The sequence below is a fragment of the Alligator sinensis genome, unplaced genomic scaffold (genome assembly GCF_000455745.1).
Source record: "Alligator sinensis unplaced genomic scaffold, ASM45574v1 scaffold28_1, whole genome shotgun sequence".
Lineage (NCBI taxonomy): Eukaryota > Metazoa > Chordata > Crocodylia > Alligatoridae > Alligator > Alligator sinensis.
The window spans coordinates 1,025,302-1,047,694 of record NW_005842133.1 but is presented as its reverse complement, the minus strand read 5'-3'; the positions used below and the strand labels follow the sequence as shown (position 1 = coordinate 1,047,694).

Below are 22,393 nucleotides of genomic sequence, written 5' to 3'. Positions count from 1 at the left end.
GCTCTTTTAACAGATGACACATAGATATATATATATATTCCAGAGCTTCAGCCTTTACATGCATTTCCCTCTCCCTGAAGTCAACAGGACTTTGGCCTGAATTAAGACTCTAGGGAAAGGGAGATATTATAAAACACGGAGACTTAACGCTGGCTGTGTTTGTAAGGTGAAAAATGAAAGACAAATAAAATAGTGTTTGAATGATAGAAATGATAAGATTCCTCATGTTAAAGCATAGTGGGGAGGGCTATGTTTGGAGGGCTCAGCCGAGAAGAAAGGACTGCGTGGTGGTGAGTGGATTATAAAATGCTGAGACAGCCAGAATCCCTGTTAGGACTCCTGTGAAATGCATGTCCAAATCTAAGAGGACTCAGGCAGCAGCAACAGCAGCACCGCAGGCCACATTTTCAATGACTGAACCATGCTTCCCCCTCTCGCCGTCCACCAGTTGTATTAGCTGAAGGAAGGAGCACTCTGGTCCCTTCACTGCTCTTTTAGGCAGTACTCTGGTCCCTTTCTTTAATGGTCACCTTCATTTACGATGCCAAGCTCTGCACCCTCTCTTGCTCATATATGCATGGAATAATGCAACCTGGCTCTTGGTGACATTGTCTGGTGCGACTGCTACACAAGTAGACAAAAGTGAGGTTATCATCAAATGCACTACAGAACATACAAGAACAGAAGCTTTGCTGCAGAAGTTCTGTCTATGGAGGCACTATGGACATGTCTGAATTGTCTCTGCGTCACACCCACAAGCACCACCATGACATGCCATCCCAATTTGCACATGCTACCTTGCAAAAAATGAAGCACCATAGCTATCTTAGAAAGGTGCCCTTAGAGGCTGCCTAGGCAAGCCCTGCATCATCCCACATGAGAAAAGAACATTACTCAACTTTATATTGTGCCTTCATCCAGCTTTCAGACCTTGTCCACCTAAAACCAAACCCTTGGCCATGCCAAGAAGCTGCAACTCTGAGAAGCTCCTCAGCCGTGAACATTTCGGCAATTAGCCTGGGGCCCTAATTATAGTACCAAAAATTGGAACATCCCTTTTCTGCACTTTCAGAAGCATTTTTTGCAGGTTTCAAGCCTTTCTAATTGAATGGGCATAAAAGGAATCTCTACTGCTGATGGGTCTGTCTCTATATTATTAGCTTGCTTTTGTTTCTGCAAGCTATCTTAAAAATATAGTTTAAAAACATGAGGCCTGACCTCTCCATCCCCCACCTCCCTTTAAGAGATGGCAATCACTTCACCACCTTCTGAAACTCTGCAATGTGCTGTTGAAGGGCAAAGCACTCAACTGATCTCTTCTGCAACTCTTTGGTCCCACACCTTCCATGCTGATGTCCTATGTTAAGTAATGAGAAGCAAATCAAGCATCTGTTCTCAGTCTCTGACATCTCCTGAGTCTAACAACAAGAGTTTTCAGGGGTGTACAGCTCAAACTTCGATGTCCACTTCTGCAAGGTGAACTTTTCACCAAAGGACTGCTACTAGCAGGATCTACACCGATCCTATATAAGCCCTCATTGCACTGAGAAGCAAGAAAGCAAGCCATGCGTGCAGGCACATGCACAGATTAACACACTGCTGTACTTTGAGGACATAGGGCTCATTGCTCTGCCTTTTAGATCTATTTTTGTTTCCTAACGATTTAACGAAGAATTATGGCAGGCCACTGGAACTCCCTAGTGGACTGCATGCAGGCCACAGCCTGTATGTTGTACACCACTAACACAGATTGAAATCCATTTTGAAACAGAGAAAAAGGGTGGTGAGGCAGTTCATTAAAAAGCCACACCGCTAAGTATAGGCCTAAGAATCAACAGCACAAATGCAAAAGGTCATTCAGTCTATGGCCGCGGGTGAAATTCTTTTACATCAGAGACTAATATACTCTCTGCACAATGTCACCACTATGGGCATATCTAAAAAGACTGTGCAGTGGTATGTAGGGATACTCAAGTTAATTTAAAACATGCCACCTTGGCTACTGGAGACAGTATAGCTGCATTAACATGGCATTATTTGTGAGCTAATTATTTTGGAGAAGAATGGGGGCACAGTGCTGAACACAGCTACGATGTTCCTGGAACTGGGATCACTTGGTCAAAGCTAGCTTGGGTACCTCCACCTGGCACCGAATACTGCTGTTGACATAAGCTGTAACCCTTCCAAGGAACTAACCAGTCTTTCAAACTAGTTCGGTCTCAAGCTTACAAACTCTAATAAAAGGGTGTGATTACTAATAACACTTTCTATTCCATTGCCTGAGTTCCAGGTCAAGACTGGAAGAACAACTAAAAATTACTTCCAAATTCTGCTTATGACTAGCATGTCTGAAATATTTTTCAAAGAAAAAAACAGTTCACATTTTACCAACCAGTTGCTTAACAACAGCTGCAGCTAGCACAGTATAAATTGAGTCAAAAGACCAAACAGTTCAGTTTGCTATCAATACATCACTGGGGCAAGACTTCTACCAACATGTGTCCTTGGTCTCTAGAGTTTCATACTTTTAATCTTAAGATATTCTCTTGACCTTGCAGAGACGCATTTTCAGATCATTGCTAGGGAGACGCATATATAAAGTCACTAACGAGTCTTAGCAAGTTTCACCTGTATTCCTGCTCCGCATTAAACATCACTGAATAAACAGGAAATAACTACATGTCTCCACTGGATTTTAAGAAGAAATGCTATGGCCCTACTGCAATGGTAAAAAAATAAAATAAAATTGCTAACTTTAACTCAAGTAGAAATTGTGCTTTGAAATAGGTAAAAAGCAAGTCTTAAGTGAGGATAACTGAGGAACAGCAGGCATGAGATAGCTCCTCGAGTGCATCTTCACTTACAAAACTCGGGTTAGGTTCTGTTGTGGAGCTGCCATTGCTAGCACCAAGATCTGAACTTAACATTTTAAAACTTTACAAAAATCTTAGACTCAGGAGTTGGTATGAATCAATCTTCCAGAATGGTCTCTGTTTTTTCCCTTTCACTCTCTCTCCTAGATGGGCAGGCTATATATGGCTACTTTTGAAGACTGCCAATAAGAGATTCAGATATGCTCTATGGCAGTGATTTTCAACCAGGGTGCCACAGGGTAGTAAACAGGTAAACGCAGGCTCAGGCTTGAGTGGCTGAGCCCTCACTCAATATATAAATTATTTCTTGAAATTGGGTGCCTCTCAATTCACAAAAGTTATAGAGACAAGTCTCAAGTTCAGAAAGGTTAAGAAACACTATTCTAGGAAAACCAGCAAACTTTCCAGCTCCCAGTCCCCTATGTAAATAACTCCTGAACATTTTGCTGCTCTTAATATGACACAACTCATATTAATATGACACAGCTCAGCGTGACTACCGATTTTCCCTGTTTTAGGTATAGTCCATCTTGGGGTAGTTAAGAAAATACTGGAAAATACCACTGAATGCTCGAAGGGAGAACCCATCGGTGACGCTTCCGTTGGCCCAGCATCGTATTTTCCAAGACACGTGAAAACAAAGTGAATGTTGTTCTGTGTTTACAGCAAAGACCGGACAGCAAATCTTCTGAGTGCAATATTAATATTAATTGAGGAAAAGACATTTTACCAATCAGTTCTCTTTGCCGAGCCTCAATTCATCCATCCACAAAATGGGTACAAAGCAAAGTTCCCAACTTTGGACAGCTGTTGGAAGAGTTTGCTACATTTGTAAAATGTAACATTAATTTTCATCTTAATAACTAGACCTCATGGAAAAAGATCTAGTAGCTGGTCTTAGTCCAACAACATGTCTAGCTTCCATTTCAGTAAGTGCTTGTGTCACTTATTTTAGACTATGCTTTTCTTTGGTAGTTTATTCCATTTATTAGTCACCCTCACAGATACCAAGTTTGTAGAAAAACAGGGAGAAAAGATGATATTGTTAATCTGAACACCCTAAATAATTTTATTCTCTAAAGAACCCCCCCCCCCAACACGTTAAGATCCTTGTGACACCTGTTAATACTATTCAATAGCTTTTGGAGGAAAGAAGCAATTTCTGAGAGAAAAGTTAACTAGTAACAGATCCAGTATCTCAATCAGATAAACGTATCACAAGAGTTGACTCAGCAGCCAAGGATGCCAAAAAACATTCTGCCTTTTCTATAATACCTCCTTCAAGGTCATTTAAGAGAGGTATCCTAAACGTCACAGCACTTTGGGGAGGAATATCAGCTACTTAGGTTATTTCCGCCTATTATATCCATTCAGCTATACCCATGATTCTTAAATAATAGGAATAAGAACCATTTACCATTTTTATTGAGGTATCCCCTGAACACTTCGGCCAAGCTGGGTTTCATTGTGTTCAATATTGTATAAACAATAATGGATCAGTTTGAGAGAGACGAGATGTAACAGGTGGCTTGGATAAATAATATGCTTGGGAGCGCGACAGCATTACAAATGATGCGTGGTGCACAACATTCCTTGTATAACAATCGTCCCCCCGCTGTCCACAGAAAACTACATTCGTGTTAGGATATCAATATCTGCTCCTGTAAAAATCATTCCAGTTTTGCTGATTTACAAGCCCTTAATGTGGGGATCACAACCAGGCAGAAGGGTTCTTAGGAAACAAGGTTTCTCTATCAGAATGGGTCTGGACCTAGGATTAGTACACAAAAAGTACCTAGATAGGGAGAAACTCCAGCCACAATATATCACTGTGGATAGTAGATGAGATGGGCTCCGGTGCAGTCTGGGTAGGAGCATAAGAAATGTTTCTGGTTAGTGCCTCTTGCAATGCTACCTCTCCCCTGGGAAAAAAAAAGCTGGAGTTGACCTAGCTCAGTACAGAGCACAAAACCTCACCTTCCCAACGGTCTGTGCAATGGCTGGACCACCTGGAAGCACCAGGAGGCATGATATCTGCTTGAAACACTGGACTGCCAGATACTGCTGCTGGGATGCGGCTCCACATCTCTCAGGCCTGTGGCCTGAAGGGACAAGGGGGTCTTCTCTTGCAAGAAGTCTTTGTGAAAAAGACTCAATGGAGCAGACACACACAAAATGTATCACTCAAACACTAACCTCTTCCGAAACAGAATCTTTTCAATCATTTCTTCAAGTGTAAACCCCTCTTACTAAAGACCTCTCTAAATTAAAAACTTTGCTACATTTTGCAGTTCCTACAGGTAGTCCCAAAATACCACAAATGGCATCCTGATGTCAGCCAATTGGAGCACTCAGCGGTAAAAAGTAATTCTCAGAAATGTTTCTTTTCTGGCAAGGTGATGGAAATCCTGACAAGGTAGGGAAGTTTCCCTGACAGGTGGTAACATTAAGTCATAAATTACCTGGACGACTCCTCCATACCGTAATTTGAATACACACCCTATTTTAAGAGTCCTTTAATTTTTCTGAGCATCCAGTTTGCATTAGAAACAGGAAAAACCATGACCACTCAAATAGAAACAAAAATCCAGCTGTGTGCAACTCTACACCAAGATGATCAAATCAAAAATCTCAAACTTAAGGTGGCTTAGTATAATCAGTATAAAGCCATTATTAAAAAAGCCAGTTGAATACATATACTGAAATAGCATCCTACACTAAAATAGCTTTTCTGCTCAAGCCATAACTGGAACAGCAAAAAGCTTCACAGAATGCTACCGATATAAATTGTGAATGTACAAGATAAATGAGCGTAATGTATTTGCGGTATTACTACCATACAATAACTGTCAAACACCATAAAAACTGCTTGGCATTGGATATTCAGGCTTTAGAAGTTCAAAAGTACTCGGTCACATTGTGACGTAATTGTTTTAGAATTTAAAAGTCTCTAAATCCTGGGTAGGAAACCTGAAGCAGAAGTTTCATTGTGCAATATAAGTAACCGGTAAATCTCCATGGACGTGCTAAACACGCATTGATAACTCTAACAGGAATCAAACCACGCTCGACAGTAATATTCACAAAACCAAAATCTTTTTCAGCTACTTTGGGATAATGATAGTTAATCCCCAGCTAAGTCAAGATTTTTCAAAAGCTCAGTCCAGAGTTATAAGAAAAGACATCTACAGTATGAAACTACTGTGGAGAAGTTTCTCGTCAAAAAGCGAATGCATGACAACATGAAGACAGTGAATATAACGAAATGCGATATCATTTAAAAGATATAGAGAGTTTGTACAGCAGGACACAAAGCAAACACCTTTTCCTTCCTTGTAATCCCCACGGGCTCTTTTTGATACACTTCCTTTCAAACCGAAACCATACCTTTTTAACTCATTACTTTTCTCTTCCAAAAATGCACTTACCACTGTCAAGACACAATCCCCAGCTCTGCCATTCTCAATTATCCTCAGCTCCAAAAAACCAAACAAAAACCCGCCCACCACGTTAGCATGGATTCCTTCATGGGAGTAATTTCTAAGCTTCCCCCATTTCAGCCCAGACTTCAAAGTTAGGCATTAATAGGACAAATTCCTTGAGTGTGTTCGCAGCCGAATTCACTGAAAGCAGAAACTGCTCCCGGCCTGCCAAAGAAATAGTCCAGAAATCTGTGTTTGGTGCTGCATTTCCCAAGTGCTCCCCTCCTGAATGGAAGGCTGTTTGAAAGTTGAAACACACAAAAGGCCAATGACTATAAAACTGGAGCCGCCTGTCAGAGGCTCCTCCCACGAGGCTCTCCAAGGAAAGGCCAGTATCTAACAAACATGCAATTGCTCCGAAGGCATCCGATCCGGCTTGGGGTCAGAGGAATGCGGGGCTGCCTTACTGTGGCACGCCCCTGCATTTCTGAACATTTACAGCACGCTTCCAAGGGAAGGGCCTAATCGATCATTAGACAAGAGTGCCCTGAATTTGTAGCAATTTGAAGCTTGTACTGTGCTTCTGGTTTTCTCCCTCCCTCTCCCTTCCCTTGCACACGCAGTATGCCAGAAACTACTGACACGTGGTTTTCATTCTTTTCCCTTCAGCATGTTTCTTCCAGGGCTCTTGACTCATGACAACCTGAGAGCTGTTTTGAGTTTTTGCAAGGCTCTCCACTATATATGGCCATAAAGACTTGTACAGATTCAATGATCACAAAATAAACAACAATTCCTGGGGCCAAACTGCATAGAGCCTTGCCTTGATATTTCATTTTTTAAAAGCACTTCCTGGAACCCTGCTCCTTTGCCGGTAGACTGCTGGGCCCAGCTCCCTAAAGGTCATCTTTTAAAAGTTACAGAGTGAAAGCACAGCCCTGCTTTGTTTTAATAACTATCGCCAAAATCTCATTTGTTTCGAGCTGTAAATCCAGGTCCCTTTCCTCCTACTTTAACTGTGGTGTTAAGTGCCGAGGGGGTGGATGCATTTTACGCCGGTGTAATTTAGGCTTGTACACTGATGTAAATGATGTTCAGATCGGGATTCGACAGATGTACAGCTATCCTGGCAGAGCTGAAAGCATTAGAAAGCTATCACAGAGCTATTCCAGTTGGAATGGGAACAGGTAACAATGTGTTTGCAAAGAGCTACCCTGAGATAAACTGCAGACAGATGACACAACCACTGGAATAATTTACACTGGTGTAGTTTTATCACCGATTCTTTTGGAGGTTATTCAACACCATAATGGGAGAAACTACTTCAGTGTATGGATTTATGTCAACTCTCTGCTTCTCTCCTTCATTAATGTAACTGGCAATTATACGGTGTAAATGCATTATCTGCCTGGACTCCTAGAAGCATATGCTACAGTAACTAAGAGGAGTTAGAAAGGATTTTAGTTAATAGGGAGCTGAAGAGATTAGTGTCAGTGCTATGCCCATCTGACACAAAATACTGGTATGGATATGCGAATATAGCCTTGTTTTGCATGCAAGCTTATTGTTTCTACTACAGTAAGTAGCTAGGCTGCCAGCATCCAAGACTATCTTACGCACAAGTTGTAGTTTATATGTCCATTCATATAGTAGAAAGTTTAGCAGGCTGAAGCCAGGGATTTGATATAAATGCTGAACAACAGAGGTTCAATTCAGCAAAAATCAGGAGTTCCAGAACTGCGACTCCAGACGCCGGCAGGCTCCCAGAGCTCTCTTGCGCTGCTTAAGCCTTCTCAATTGCAGATCTTTTAGGACTCTTTTAGGACTCAGTCTGGGCCTTGGTCTTGCCCAGAACTTGCAGAGTATGGTAAATGTCCTGCTTATGCAGAATTATTTTATATCAAGACTAATAACAGTAATTAAATTATTTGGACCCTTCCAAGCATGAAATGAGGTTAGCTGCACATTTCTTGGGAAGTTTTGAAAAATATGTTCATGAATGCTGAATCCCTTTTCTATGCACATTTTCAACCACATTCATAACCCTTCTCCATAAATTTCCTACAAGCAAAAGGGAGAAAAGATTTTGCAGACAATTCAGACAAATTTTGAGTGACAGGATGATCTGCCTGTGAATGTTCCCGTAAGAAATAACAGCATTTGAGGGTGAACATACATGCTGTCTCCATGCTCCTGGGCTCACCCGCTCCTCCTAGTATTTCAATCACCCATTCATAAATTAAGAAAAAATATCTTGTGCCTTCAGTGACCGCTTCATGAATAGTGGAAAATGATCAAAGTGAATAGCTCCCAAACAGAAGTTTCATAAAAGTAATTGTTAAACAATTAAGTAAAACACAAAACTCTGAACAATGACAACAAAGAAAGGGCTAAACTTAAATCAAACTGTTTGCTGAGGGTAGGTCACTCCATTCCAGTACTGAGAATGAGCATCCATTGAGGTGGAGCAGAATTCAAAGAGCTGCCACTGAGGAGCATCACTATTTTTTCATATCCCACCTGCACTTAAGGAGCATGAATTTAGGAACGTCACAAGAAAAAGGTAATGGACCTTTTTTCTGATGCATTTATGTTCACGCTCTGGCATACAGGCAATTAAATCTACTTTTATGCAGAATCCAATAACTCGCAGGTACAAAAAAGTACTACCAAAGTACAACTAATTCAAATCCCTACTTCCCAAATACTCCACAAGCAATAGAGAACTGACTCCTGATTATCATTTTCACTCCTCTCCCTGCACTGATTTAAAGGAAAAGCAGCAACTCAGACTATATAAATCAGTGGTTCCCAACCTTTTTTTTCCAGACCTGCTGCTGGGAGCATAGTGTGGCAGCAGCCCAGGGGTGGGGGAGCTCCCAGCATGGGGCACGGCTTGTCTTTTGTGTGCGGTGCCACTGGCATTGCCCCTGCGACCCTCATTTGGGTTACAACCCAAGGTTGGGGACCACGGATATGGCCTTAGGAGTAGCACTGTAGGTGTCGAACCTTAGTCCAGCACGCTGTAGTAATCGTGGTCAGCATGGACCTGCAGTCGAATATGTTGCCTGAGAGTTGTAGAATTGCCTGATTTCATGCTGAAGGCAGAGACCTAAGAGGCGGCGTATTCCAAGAGACCTGGACCATCAGAGGCAGGTTATACTTTTAGTATCATATCAGAACTGCATCATAAAGCCACTCCCATCTCCTCCTTACAGAGCTTTCCAATAACGGTTTTTGGGACACCTGCAAGAAATTAGCCAACCTGAAGATAGTTAATGTCTATTTCATCACTGCCCCCACTCAGCACTTATTACTCCTTCTAGACTGTATCCTCTTCAGGCGAGAGACTTTATGTGTGGGCTATGCACGGCATTTTGTGGGCAATACCATTGCACAGCCACTTTAATGACAAGAGTTTACAGAAGACGCGAATGTTGGGAGTGCAGGCACCTCTGTCTAGTTTTGATCTCCTAATTTCTAACTGTAGAAGTAGACCCCAGGGCTCCATGCAAGGTCTGTATGCATTGCAGATTGCAAGACTGGGGCCTAACAAAGCCAGTGATATTTATTACCATACTTTCTCACATACATGAACCTTTTCCTCCCAAACCAGCTGCTGAACATTGAAGTGTGTATTATATGTGAGAAACACAATAAGAGCAAGGTCTGCCTTACCAAGTAAAACCAAAAGTAAAAGCTGAAGCAATCCACAGGGAGAAGAACAATTAGCAGGCTCAGCTCCCTAGCTCCTGCTACTCAGTTACTTACTACAAGGAAAGATCTTTTTTCTTCATTCTTCCTTACAAAAACAAGGTATGTATTACACATTGGGGCATGTTGTATGTGAGAAAATACAGTGTCATCTAAGACCTAAGTAAGTAGCAGCATTAGCCCCATTTCACAAATGTGGAAACTAAGGCATGGTCTTCTTCGTCACATCTCCAATCCAACTTTTCTATGGTCTGTTCCCAATATTCTGCATAGGCCACTGCTTGTGGTGTTGGTATTGCCAGATCTTGTGGGGTTCACTGTGGTGCTACAGGGCATCTCAGGAGATGATCCATGGTTTGCTTCTCCTGACAAACACATTGGTTGGTTGCATAGAGGCCCCATGATTTCATGAGAAAGTTGCATCTTCCAAGACCCACTCTCAGTCTCTTCAAGCTCTGCCACATATGCCATCTATAGTTGGAGGTGGATGGTAACTCCTCACTGGCGGTAATTCCTTACTGGCTCCATTTAACAGCTTTGCCACCTAGTTTCTCCCATTCGTTTTGCCAAAGGGTAGTTCTGGCTGATTCTGGTGATGTGGTCAGTGGTATGTAGAGGAAAAAAAGTTATTTCTCAATAAGGGACAACAGTACACTGGTTGATGTCCATGTAGCGGGTGGCGGTCGTCTGACTCTTGTACCTGCCGGCCAATGTCACCTGCTAGTTTCCTCCTGATGTAAGGGGGTGCTATGCTGGACAGTGTGTATAGGCAGGGAACAGGGGTGGGTTTTAGGCAGCCTGTTATAATTCTACATGTATCATTTAGGTCAGTGTCAATATGTTTACTGTGACTTGAGTGTCCCAGGCGGTGCAGGCGTATTCAGCCACAGAGAAACAAAGTGCTAAGGCAGTAGTGCCTAGGGTGGATGGACGTGGTCCCCACTTGGAATTTGAGAGCTTGCACAGAACACTGTTTCATGTGTTGACCTTGGCTTTGGTATTTAATATGTGCTTTTGTAACAAAGTATATGATTCAGTGTTACCCCTAAGTAGACTGGGTGTTTCTGATGTTCAAGACTTTGGTCACCCCAGGTGACACATTCAGGTGTCATTATGCATCTCAGTTTCTCAGATGGAAAGTGCAGATTTGGGTTTTGCTAGAGTTAGGTTAGAGATAATTATTTAGGTAATAATCTAACATCTCATTCAGTGCACTCTCCAGGATCTTCTCTGTGTCCTCAAAATTATTCTGCTGTGTGGTGATACAGAAATCATCAGGATGGATGAAATGCTGACAAGTAGGTGATTATTAATGTAGATGTTCAGTAAAAGTGGGGCGAGAATACTGCCTTGTGGTAAGCCTTTCTTCTGGGAGCACCATCTACTTTTCTGGCCATTTAGTTTCATGCAGAAGTGCCTGTTCTCCAAGAGGCTATGGATGGTCTGGCTTAGATCTAAGTTGTCAGTCCAGTCATAAGATGCAGTTTGTGGATCATGATGCAGTGTTGGACAGTATCATACATAGCAGACAGGTCAACAAACGCTTCACCAGTGGTGAACTTCTGTTGGAAACCATCTTCAATATGCTGTGTGAGGTTTAGTAGCTCGGCTGCACAGGATCCACCTGGTCTAAAACCTGCTTGGTCTTACGAAGGTTTGGAATCTACCAAGGGTGAAATTAATTGCAAGATAAGACATTCATAGGGTTTGTAGGTGGGAGATCAGTCTATAACTTGCTGGTGATGAAATGTCTTGCCCTGGTTCGGGCAGAGCTATAACTCTTGACTTCCTCCATACTGATGGTACTTGTTTACTCATCATGCATGTGTTGAATAGATGAAGAATCTATTGCCTTGCAAGGGGTCTTAGGTGTTGTATCATCTCAGTAAATACATTGTCTACTGCCGCTGCCTTCCTGTGTTTCAGTAGCCCTATACCAACTGTCAGCCCGTGTTTATGATGCTGTCCATGCGTCTCTTGGGTAGACTTGGTTGTTGAAATTTGGTTTGGTTTTGGAGTGATTGATAGATTTCGCCTTCTACAAGATAATCCTTCAGGAGTTGCCCAGGATGCACTGTGGGGAGGTATCTATTGTGAGGCACACTTTCAACCTGCATGTATGGAGTTAAGCACCTACTCTATAGTTAAAGAATAAAATTGATAATTTTAAGCATCCAACATTATCAATTATGGACTATATCAGTGGTTCTCAACCTTTTTCACGCTGGGCGCCATTAGCATAACCATCCCAACCCACAGTCTCTCTCTCCTCCCTTTTTTCCCCTCCAGCTGCTGCAACCAGCCCCCTCCCTCCCTCTCCTGCTCCTTTATGCTGCCCTGCTGCATGCTTGCCATGCCCCCTGCTGTGCCCCTGGCTCCGTGCAACCTTGCAGCATTTCCCTTAGACCTTCCCCCTGACCCTTTAAAATATTCTTGTGACCCACTTTTGAGTCATGATCCACAGGTTGAGAAATGCTGGACTATATGACTTAACAAAAGCCATGGAGGGAGTCACCTTCAGAGCAAGAATTCCTTCTCTTAGTCCATGGAGACCGTATTCCTAAAGAGCCATAAGATCTAGCTGAGTACAGACAGATGAGCAATTAGGGGCTTACCATAGCCCTAGTATTGTCAGTGGCAGCCCAGCCAGGACTACCGTTTTCAGCTGTAAAACTGATCTGAACTTTTTCCATGCACTATTGCAAAAACGTCAACACCAAGCATACAAAAAAAAAAAAATCAAGAGTCAAACCTAAAAAAATTATCAGGTTTGTTTAAAAGCCATTTTTTAAAATAACAGGTTTTTTTCTATTTTCTGAACGTTTTCTCGGTACATAGGATGCACATACATTTTCCATGCCTTTTTGCAACAAGGATAATTAGAGTCTGAGGCTTTCATGCAATCACATGATTCCAGGACCAGAAGCATTAAGTCACTAAATATCACGAATAATTCATGATAAAACTGCAAGAGCTGGCAATTCTATGGTGGCCATATTCTTGCTGTAACCCCAGGCTCAGAATACGCAACCCTGAGGAGACTCATTTTGTTTTTGCTTCATTTATAAGGCCCTTTACAGAAGAGAAGGTCATAAACTTGCCTTTTGTTTCACATCAAAGCTGGGATTCTCCTTTACACAGGGTACCACATTCACATGCTTTGCATTACCATGGAAAACTGCTTGCTATGTAGCTTCTCTGGGTACACAACTCACTTTTACAGCACAAACACTTAAGAGACCTCTGCTGCAGAATGAAGCCTTACTGCTTCATGAATATGAATATAAACCCTGAGACTGACTGCACCAGGTAAAAATTTAGACATTTTGGTTCTCCAACGTTTTTTCAAGCTTCTTTGTGCATTAGCAAAATTGCATTTGAACCCCCACAATCACACTCCTGTGTTTATAGTTTGAACAAATGTTAGAAACTCAAAGCAAAATTCAGCTGAAACCACAAAATTTAATCTGGTTTAGGGTCAAAATCATGGGAAACCACAGAGTTTTGCATAGTTTCCAGCTGAAAACAAAAACTGGCCCAGGTTCTCTTGAAAATCAGCCCAAGTTTGCTGAACTTCTGTGATCAATTCTTTTGGCAAACCTAGCTCTTATTTTGGACAGATGACAAAACCCCAAATGAGTGGGACCCTGTGGAAAGAAACTCTTATTACACAAGTTTCACACCCCACTGCAGCATGTTCACAAAACCAATCCAACTGCCGTGCAAACCTGATACATTATTGTCACCAAAACCAAAAGGAATGAGCTTAACATTTTCCACATTTTCCTTGAATTGTTGACAAGATATAAAAAGTGAGCTAGTCTGTTTTAGAAAAAAGACTAATTGTAAAACTATCCCAACTGTCAAAAAGTACCCAATGCACATGCACACGCACGTGCATACCCACACACGCACATGACCCTCACTTTGGAAAAAAAAAAATCAAATCCAGTCTTCTTGTATGCTGTGGGTTATTCTTAGCTGGCTCTGATATTTCTATCATCAAGAAGTGTATAACAATGTTATCATACTAACAAATTCCAAAGACTTCACGTAAGCTGGTGAGTGCCATAAAAATCAAAAGGGTCTTACTGATTACATTGTTTTAGTTTTTATTAGCCAAACAAAAGCTGTGAAAACAATGGGACTGGAAGGAGAAAAGGCAGTTTGATGAATTGCAGGTGGCTACAGATAGGAAGGCAAAAAGCAGGCAAGTGCTCTGAATTTTTCTGACCTTTTGCACAGCTCCAACTTGCACACAGCATAGCATTTACAGACTGTGCGCCTGTACTCTCTAGGTGATTTCCCTGAATTATTATAGTAAATGACATGAAGGTATAGATGGGTAGCAAATATTAGAAGGCAGGGTAGATTTGCATCTTACAAACTACCCCTTCCCAGGTGGCACTAGGCATCCTGCTGGCTGCAGGAGCCTACTAAAGGCAGAAGCAGAGAGGGGCCTGATCCTGCTTTTGGCAGAGCCTCCCTGCCTGCCCTGTGGCTGCGGGGCAAGCTGCCAGTGGGCCGGGCAGCCCCTGAGCTGAAGGAGGACCCAGTCCTTCTCTCTGCAGTGGCTGCACCCCAGGGCTGGCCAGGCAGGATGCCAGCAGGCCATGTGCTGCCCGAGCTCCCAGGGCACCAATGCAAGTTCCTGGGAGCCCGCCAGCACGCTATGCTGCCTCTCTCACAAGCCTGCCTGGGCTTCCAGCACCTCACACACCAAGGCAAGGTGGACTTATACAACAGATCTACAAAACGCGTACTTTTTTGTACAGAAATATGGGGTCGACTAATATGCTGTATTGACCTATGCACCATAAAATATGGTAACTAAATCAAAGCTGCATGTGCTTTTATAACCTAGAGCTTATTTCTTCAGATGCTGAGAAGGGACTGTAGGAAGCAGAGTTTCTAAATAGAAAGCAGTGATTAGAATAGAAAGGGTAGGGAAGGGGAGGAAAAAGGAGGGAGCACTGCTGAGAGAGGCAAGGTGGGTAGAAAAGAGAAAAAAAATCTAAAGCAGTACCTGTCTCTGGAAAACACTAGCTAGTTCACCAGGCTAGACAACTACATAGGGTCCTGCCTACCTTACAGACTGCCTAGGCTCAGGGGTGGATCTAGAGGGAGTGCAGTCAAACCTCACTTTGGCTGTGCTGCATGTGAGCTCTTGGTGTGGGGTCTAGCTACAGCCCCTGCTTTCCTGAGGCTCTGGAGCCCAGAGGATGAGCACTGTCACTGCCACTTAGCCCCCTCTTTCTCCTGCTGCTGGGAGAGGGAAGTGGGGAAGGAAGGGGAAGGACAAACACCAGCAACATTCACCCCTTGCTGCAGAGACACGTGAAAGCAGTGGCTCCGACCAGACCCTACCTCTATCAGCTGGGGAGCTCGGAGGTCAGCATGTGCCGAGCTCCAGCAGGAGCCCACACTGATCACGCAGTGAGCTCAGAGAGATTGCGGGACATGCACAGCACAGACAAAGTTGGGGGAAGGGTCACCCCTCTTGCCCCATTCCTGTATCTGCCTCTGCCTATGTCTCTCTGAATCATTTAGGTGCCACCCTGCCTTGCCTATTTTCTCATCTGATACTGGGGCAATTGAGATAAACTGAAGGGTTTAAACTTAGAGAGCTCTGGCTTAAACGTGAAAGGAGTGCTGGCAGGAAGTTCTTGCTGAAGCAGACTTGACTCTACAGTGCATTTTCTCTCCAGGCCGGGGCCCAGGTTCCCTGTTGGTATCACCCCTGGGGATACAAATTGTGGAATCTCCATCCCAGGAAGTTTTCAAAGCAGGCTGGACAGACAGTTGTGTAGAGTGGTTTAGTCAGGGACAATCCTGCCTTAAGGAAGGGGTTGGATTAGAAAAGCTTGCAAGGTCCCTTCCAGGCCTTCTTTCCTCTTATTCTACAGCAGAAGAGCGGAGTGTAAAATCCCAACTGTAAGGTATGCGGCAGCCCTATCCATTTTTCCAGGCTCTCTCTAAGGGAAAGCGTCAGGATAAAAGAAATGAAGTAGAAACTAACACCCCAGAGACTAGAGTCTTGCTCATCTCTGTGATTTTATATTGAAGATTTTATATGGGACAAGGAGGTAATGGTTGATCTTGACAGAAAGGAAGGAGACAAGATTAGGCTAAAAGCAGTGTGGTGGGAAGGTAGGAAACCACACCAATATGTTTAAAATAACCAGACTTTGAGGTTAGCAAGATCACTAATTTGGTCCTGAACCTGAATACAGGATGAAGTTAGGGCTCTCAGAATCTAACAGGGCTAAGCCCATGGGCTAGGGACAGAAGTTACACATAAACCACTTTAAGTGATCAGAAACCAGTTTAAACCTGTAACAGAACAGAAGTTTAGTGCACATAAACTGCTTTCAAAATGGCTGAAACCAGTTTAAGATAAACCTAGGTGGATGTAGTATCAGAATTAACTGATTTAGAACAAACTGGTTTATGGAACTTCTGTCCCAGATCCCCTCTCGATTCAAATCAACTCGCAGACCCCCAGCATCCCAGGATGCATGGCAGCTGTGCTGTCTGCTCCAGCAGAGCAGTGTCTGCTCCACCCTTCTGTTCCCTAGCCAGAGCAATATCACTGGTCCAGCTGACAGCGAAGGAAGTCAGGGGGAAAACTCTGGCACCGGACCCCAGCTGGGCTCTGCCTGGCAGGAGGAAGGGGAGGAGGGAAGCCCTTGGAGGCTTTTCCTAACATTCCCACTTGAGTGGAGGGGGGAAGGGGTGTAGCCAGGCCCCAGCCCAGCCTGGTCAACTAAGTATGATGGGGGGAGTTTAAACCCCCCTCCCACCGCCCGCCCAGCCCACACCGACCCCAGCTGGGATCTGCCTGGCCAAGGCTGGGGGGTGAGGGGAAAGTCCTCAGGGGCTCCCCCCCACCACTCCAGCAGAGACAGAGTGAGTGCCCAGGCCCTTCCTGGCCTGGCTGAGTATGATGGGAGGGGCGTGGGGGGGACGACTCAGCTGGCCATGCCTTAGCCTGGACATACCCCCCATCTCCACTTGAGCCTGGGGCAGGGGGACTTCAGAGGGCTTCCCTCCCAGCTTCTCTCCCCTTGGCCAGCAGGCTGGGATGCAGGCTCTAGTACTCCCAGCTTCTGGCCTGGGCCACTGCAGGCACGTGGCTGCATTTCCAGAATCAAAAGTGAATGTCTGTTCACTTGCTTATCAGTGCAATCTATTCAGCTTAGACTAACCCGCAAAGACTGAATCGATTCAGCCTCAGGCTTTTTGACCGTCTATACTTAGCTTAGACAGCATAAAGCAAAAGGCCCTTTGTAGTGGGGGAATTCTCCAACACACTTGACTTCCTGGGTACAGTGATTTTTCCAAACAACAGTTAAGCAAACAGAAGTAAGAATTCAAAACACACTGACTGAAAACAAATGCCTGCAAAACTTCCTGCGCAGACATGAAGTACCAGCAGCAAGCACTGTCTGAATGTTAATGCTTAACAAATTTTGCATCAGTACCAGTTATTAACTACACACGCTTCAGCTTCCATGCATCTAAGACAATAAGATTATTTGTAAACAAAGTCTGTCATCACATTGACATGTGGGTCACATGGCATGCTAATTGAAGACTTGTTGATGTCACATTCAAATTTCCCATGATTATGGAGTGTAATGCAATGCGACAGGCTGAAATAATTACATGCTGCCTGCCTGCACCAGATTTGCTTCTCAAAGTGCTGTGCTGCCTCACGAACACGTCTGCACACATGTTGAGGGCTACCCCATAAAAGCAAATACAAACGTGAGTCAACTCCAAACATTTATGAGTCTGGAAATTTCAGATGTCCTGACAGTTGTAGTCACTTTGTACAAGGGCACTGATCCATTTACCTCTGCAAATCTATCTGACCAGCTCATTCCAAATATTACCTACATATGCTTGAGCTTTTCCAAATGATCCAGCTTTCCACCTCCAGAAATGCTCAGCCATTGGTTCAGAATCAGAAAGGCAAAAGAGGGAACAGTGACAGAATGGAGTCCGAGTAAAATTAGAACATAAGAGTTAAATATTGGGAGTTCTGTCACTCTGGACCTCTCTCGGAGCAGTCTTCGCTGGGAGATGCTAGCAAAATACAAGCATGCTGAAAACCTGGAAAGGAGCCACAACTCAAAGCCACAGAGAAAGCGCCTGTCTCTCTAATTGCTGTGCTCAGAGTTATCCAGCACAGGGCTCAGAACTCAGACTAATCCTACTTTCCATATTGCAGAGAAAAGCAAACTAGTTCATGTCCAGAAAGTACAAAGGGAGGAGTGATAGCTGGCATACAGGAGACAGGGTTTGCAAGAGGACTTGGATAGGTTTGGGACAATGGGTGCTTACTGGAAGGCACTTTGCAAAACTGAAAAATGCATGTGAGGAAAACTAACGAGAAAATAAAAGAAAAAGAAAATGTCTTGGTTAAGTGGGAAAGAAAAAGAAAGAACATTAAAAAGTCCTGGCAAAGAGACTGTCCAAATATTGGAAGATATTGCAAAGCACTCGCTTCTAACAAAATGCTTACACTTTATTGATCCTCCTCTAGAGGCCCAGAAGATACCTTTCCACTGGAAAAAGAGACAGACAAATCAGTGGCAGTACCTGTGTTAAAAGTGCCAGTAGTTTAATATACTTGCAAAATAGCAAGAGGTACTTGCAACTGGGAAGGGAATGGATTATTCGAATACTTTGTTTTTATCTTCATGTATGGCAGCCCTTTACATTTATTTCTCATGTCACGAACAGCTTAACTGATGCCAAAAGTTCAAATAGGCTGATTCTGAGCCTGGCTCTCTACTCCTTTGTGACTAGTGTAGTTTCCGTCAGCTAAGCCACGGATGGTAAAATGCTGTAAAATCCACTCACTTTGCTCCCTCAGCCTCGGTGTAGGGTTGCAGTGATTCAGACCCAGCGGGTATCATCCCAGTTCCAATACAGATAATGTGAAAACTCCTAATAAACTCTCAGGGGCATGCTAATTCTTTGAGTACAGTGAACCTCTTACTTTAATTTAGTTTACTCATAAGTGGGAACTTCCTGAATGTGTCGATTGTGGGCTCAATCCTGCAGCCCTTATGCAGGCAACATTCTCATAGAATTCTCTTTTTTGATTTCAGTTGAGACTCAAAAATATGTTCCCTTATAACTAGAAAAATATCACCTTAACAATACTTATTCTTGAGGGAGAGCAAGGTGGACGGGCTGAAGAATAGCGTGAAAAAGAATGCAGATTCTGGAGTGCAGGGATGGGGAGAGGAAGGTGGGGAGGGAGGCAAATCCATACTCAGATACAGTAGTGGTGTGCCTGTGATGGCTGAGGGGGGAAAGGCAAGGAAAATATGTTTGGTCACATCTTTTCTTGGCAATTTAAAGTTGATCCAGTTAAAGATATGACCAGACAAACCTTCCTTCTTCATAGACTCAGCACACTTTAATTACATGTAAATCAACTTCGGCTATTTTTTTTCCCTTTGGGTTGTAATCCATTGTGCAATATTCGAATGAGGCACAAAAGACAAATTAGCTCGTTTTCAGATGAGGAAGCTGGAAAATCATAAATTTTGACACAAAATTCATTTTGACCCCCCAAATCCCATTTTCAAACAGCAAAGGACTGTAACAGCATGGGGCCCCAGCTCTCAAAATCTCCTCAAGCAGATTATCTGGGAAGGAGGTGCACATGCCATATTTCACTCAACAAGACTGTTAAAATATTTAGTCCAGTATTTACTGGGCAGGCAAAAATAAGACCAAGTCAACTATTTTCTAAGGAGACAACATTCTTTTCAGGCTTCTTACTAATCTTGCCAATTTCCAGCTGCAAGAACAGTACACTGAGAAAATTAAAAAAACATGTCTAGGTCAATTTTAACTTTTTGGATTATTGTCTGGCCTACATCTATGGAAAACGAAAAAGATTTATTTTTCCAAGTAGCACTGCCCTGATGCTAATGATGATTTTTGTGATTTATTTTACATGGAATACCGCTGCTTAATTGCATAAATGATCTGGCTTAATACAGGTATGAAAAAGAACCCAAACCAAAGACCTGACCAAGGAGGAATTTCACCATTGTAGCACAAGCTCCAAGAGTGCCTGGACAGCAAACCAGCTCTTGGCCCATCTTTTGGGAACTGTTCTCAGGAGACATTGTACAAAGGGGGAGAAGAGCACAATCTGGCCCCAGGTCCATAAACTGTGAGTATCACTAAGCCCATGGAAGGTTGGAGGTCTATAATAATGGTGATATTTTGCCAAACTAATATGAACTAATATGGAATATGGTACAATCTACTCTAAGCACCTAAAAGCAGCACATCTGGGAATGACATCATGACATTTAGTCATGAAAGCTCCCATGGTACTTTTTGAAGAACGAGTATTAGTTCTTATGTCCCAGCCAGATTCCAGTAGTTACAGAAATTCATCCAAAATTCCCAAACCAATTATAAGTGGATAAAGAATTGTCTTCGTGTCCTGTCCTAAAACAGTTCTGGTGAACTATCCAATAAGTGCTTTTTCCTTTGAAATGGAGGCCTTTCAGTGGTGGATACAATGATTCCTATATATAGACAAGACCCGTGTTTTTCAGCTACCTCTGCTGGGGAGAAGAGGACTGGCTGGGAAAGCTTTTCTCTCAGCACATCTACGCAGCAGCAAGACTGCAGGACAGTACTCAAGCATTATGTTGAGCACAAGAAGATGCCAGCTAATGAACTATGCATCATTCCTGCATTCCAAGGACTTATGTTCTGCCATGTTTTATTGCTCTCCTTGTTCTCAAGCTTTTCTTTGCAACTACAAGCACTAGAAAATATATTTATTTCATTAAACAAATGACTCCAAGAGCTAAGTCTTTAGAGAAAGACTCACCATACAACTGCAAGAGCTGGCAATGCTGTATGAACCAATAAGAGAAGTCTGCTATATCTGAAGAAGAGGAGGGAGAGGAAAAATGCCCTCTCTCTCCCCTGTATCTGTTGACAGCTTAGCCTTTATCAGAAACTCATTGATGCAATTCCCACCTCTCCATCCCTCGCCTTCTGGTCCAATTCTGGGTCCACTGCTGTGTGCGCGGAGGGGCCCCAGCATGCCCCCCCCAGCTCAGCGATCAGCTGTGGGGGAATGCCGGGTGCCCCCAGACCCAAGAGGCACCAATTGCCGAGCTGGAGGAATACAAGGGGGGCCCCCAGGGTGTTCCCTGGCAGACCCAGGAGCGGACCAAAAGTGCTTCTGGTCCATTTCTGGGTGTGCTGCCGAGCGTGCTGGGGAGCCCCCCATGCTCCTGTGGGACACTCCATCTACCCCAGCATCTCAGCATTTATGAGCCGCCTGGTACCTTGAGGTGTGTAGAAAAAACATTTAAAGCTGTGTCTGCGGCCAAATCAAATCTTTCCGAATCTCTCCAAATTGATTTGGAGGGTTCCAATTCAATTCAGAGAGATAAAAGGGTCTCCTGATTTGATTCGGATTCAGAGATTCGGCCACTGAATCGGGCTGAATCTCTGCCAAATCGAATCAGCAACCAAAGCTTCGCACAGCTGTACTGTCTAAGGCAGGATCATCCCTATCCAAATACATTATCTAATCTATTAGCAAAACTACCATCAACACCGACCCAACCACAACACATAACACCTTAACCTGCCACAGGTAAAGCAAGGGGACACTGGCAAACAATGTTCTGCGGCTGCAAAGGTTGTTAAAATATACCTCCATTACAGAGGAGTAATACCACAGTCCATACCTATCTGGCCACAGAATTCCTTCGAAACCCCAAAGGCATAAAAACCATGAAACCCCTTAAACACAGGACACAATATTTTCTTTTTCCAAAATCCAAGCATCCAAAGCCATTCAAAACATCTTCTCAGAATTTTTCATTAATTGAATCTCTGACGCTAATTTAGCCCTTAGAAATGGATGTTTTTCTTTATGCCTGCAATGGTTAGCATTGGACTACACACAAATAAAAATGCTCTGAGCAGAGGATTCTGGGACCAGTACACATGGCCCCTGCTGTGATATTAAACTTTAGGGTATATGCTTGCTAACAGTGAGATGCAGTAGGTTGTCGAACTATCAGAAACAAGTGGAAGAAGTTTTTATTTACTACAAATGGACAGGTCATAGAACTGAAACAGCAGAGGACACATTAACTGACTCAACAAACATTTTCTAGCTGTCTTTATCATTGTAATTGCATATTCCTATCAGAAATTATCCTGAACAACGTATCTTTTCTTTACATTCAGAAGTCTTTGGTGTCTTATTCTAGACATTCAGGAACACCACATTGCTCTGTACAGAGCATACCATACTTGCAAATGCACACTCGCATAGCTACAAAAGTTGCAGTTGTGGCACAGAAATGACAG

The 22,393-nt window shown here is 43.3% G+C and overlaps 1 protein-coding gene across 28 annotated transcripts in view; it reads right to left on the bottom strand.

Moving 5' to 3' along the window:
* Positions 1–22,393, bottom strand: part of TACC2 (transforming acidic coiled-coil containing protein 2) — a 231,758-nt gene that overhangs the window by 131,482 nt on the left and 77,883 nt on the right. The window lies entirely within an intron of this gene.